Raw genomic sequence first — 2,823 nt, forward strand, 5'->3', positions numbered from 1 at the left:
ATGTGTTATGTATCGTATGATTTTGATTCTTCTAGTTTTTGCCCCCTATCATTATTTTCTCGCTCTGTCCCTGTGCGTGCTTCGCCATGTGGTTCTACACTCGAGGAATTTACTTATTTTTCTCTAGAAAGTTATTGTTGGCAGTTGATCGGCAAGTAAATACCCGAATACACAACCAGCCGCCAGGGAAAGAACCCTCGTACGCAGCCACGGCTAGGGTTCCTCCTGCCTCCTGCCGGCACCGGCGTCGCTCTACCTTGTCTTTTGTGGCCTTAGAGCCATGGTGGTGTGGTGAATCTCGGCCCTTACCGCCGGGAAGGCTTCGTTTATGGATGTTTTTTTTAGCTTTCTTAGGGTTTGTGTCCTACTTCGGGAGATGAGGCGGCGACGACTCTCTAAAGATGGAATAAGATTCTTTCCGCCTAGTCCCCATACCGGTGGTGCTTTTAGTATCATCAAAGGGCATGTGGAGGTTTGTCTCCGGCGGATCTCGTGGGATTCGGCAGGCGTTTGGTGGATCCACGTGGATCCGGTCTTTATTCGTGTGTGTTCATGTGTCTACATGCTGGATCCTTCTGGTCTAAACTTTTCTTCAACGACAGTGGTTGCTGCTCTGGTACGCTTGTCCTATAGGGCATTAACACGACGACTTTCCGACTGTCTACTACAATAAGTTTTGCCCGGTTCCAGGGGGGAGGGGGGATGACGGCGACGCGCCTTCGGCTCGCTTCAGTGCTTGTAGTCGTTGCTAGGTGGTCTACGGATCTGGATGTAATTTTTATTGTTTCTGGCATTTGTTGTACTATCATGATTAATGATGAATAGATTAGAAGTTTTATCGCAAAAAAGTTATTGTTGTCAGTTGTTTCACTTTGATTCTATTTGTGTTGGCTTGGGTTTTAATCATGTCTTGGCGATGTTTTTTTTTTCTGTTTGTATACCGTCTTGGACTACTATTGAAGACCATATTAGTTTAGAGATGAGAGTGGAGTTGTTTCATCAGTGGATGTGGTGTCTTTACATGTTTCGACCTCGGTGTCATCTAGTAGTGATTGCGTGCCCCCCTTGTGAGCACATATTCCTTGTTAAAATCGTGGAATTCATCCTATAATACTTACATGGATCGGCCCATGAAGCTCTCGCTCGCGTAGTTCGGCTACCTGTTCCTCTCGCTCGCTTAACTTTCTTGTTCTCCTCGTTCCTAGCTCAAGAAAAATCGACTATCATTTTCTTATGTTAAAAACTTTGCGAAATCAGAAGATATCCACTATTTTTGAACTAGATTTTTGAAAATGCTTAAAATTAAATAAGTTATGATTTTTTTTAAAAAAAATAATGGATTTCAAAAGTGTTTGGAAATTTGAAAAAGGTTCATAAAATTGAAAATGTTTATTGATTTCTAAATGTCTTGCAATTTTAAAATATTCACAATTTTATTCATGAATTTGAAATATTTATGGATTATTCAAAATATTAATGATTTCCTATATGTTCAAGAATTTTCATGTATTTAAATATGAAAAGGAAAAGCTTCTGTTCAATCAACATATCTTTTCGCGCCCGTCGATCACCTTCGTGGCCGTCGATCTGTCTTTAACCAGATGCTTCTTTCCATAGCCCAGATTTACAACTGAGGTGTTGTTGAAATCTTCTCCCACCGCAACAACTAGTTTGTTGCAAGATTTAGGATCCCCGCAGCGGTGACTGAGAGACACATGCCACCAGATGCGTCGGTGCCGCCGCCAGTGAGCACGCTGTCCAGGCCCCTTTCCTTGGTCATCGGCCTTCGTCTCTCTTCTCCTCATTCTTCCCCTTAGTCGTCGGCCCCGCTGTCGGTGTCAAAACCGGCGGATCTCGGGTAGGGGGTCCCGAACTGTGCGTCTAGACCGGATGGTAACAGGAGGCAGGGGACACGATGTTTTACCCAGGTTCGGGCCCTCTTAATGGAGGTAAAACTCTACGTCCTGCTTGATTAATATTGATGATATGGGTAGTACAAGAGTAGATCTACCACGAGATCAGAGAGACTAAACCCTAGAAGGTAGCCTATGGTATGATTGTTGTTCGTCCTACGGACTAAAACTCTCCGGTTTATATAGACACCGGAGAGGGCTAGAGTTACACAGAGTCGGTTACAATGGTAGGAGATCTACATATCCGTATCGCCAAGCTTGCCTTCCACGCCAAGGAAAGTCCCTTCCGGACACGAGACGAAGTCTTCAATCTCGTATCTTCATAGTCCAAGAGTCCGACCGAAGGTATAGTCCGGCCATCCGGACACCCCCTAATCCAGGACTCCCTCAGTAGCCCCTGAACCAGGCTTCAATGACGACGAGTCTGGCGCGCAGATTGTCTTCGGCATTGCAAGGCGGGTTCCTCCTCCAAGTACTTCATAGAAGATTTTGAACACAAAGGTAGTGTTTGGCTTTGCAAAATAAGTTTCCACATATTGCCATAGAGAGAATAATATTTACGCAAAGCTAATCTGCTGACGTATTCCGCAGCGTGACATCACACCACAACCAAGTCTTTATTCGAATTGTTTTACTATCCCACCTCAGCGCGTTTAGCGAGGCGGTTTCCTTGGCACGTCTTGTTAAAGCAAAGATCGTGTCCCCTTATCCCGGGATTCTCATCAATATGGGCGTGGGTAACCCAACCGTACCTGTTGGTATATTTTCTCGATCAAAGGCGAGTCCCAAACGGTCACGGGGAAGGCCCCTGGTATTCAACCTCTTATAAAGAGACCAAGGCCTTACTCCTTTCTTTCAATCTCAAACGAGTTCGCCCTTCGCCTTGAGTCCCAACACCCAAGGCTCCAGT

Source organism: Triticum aestivum, chromosome 3A, assembly GCF_018294505.1.
Source record: "Triticum aestivum cultivar Chinese Spring chromosome 3A, IWGSC CS RefSeq v2.1, whole genome shotgun sequence".
Classification (NCBI taxonomy): Eukaryota; Viridiplantae; Streptophyta; class Magnoliopsida; order Poales; family Poaceae; genus Triticum; species Triticum aestivum.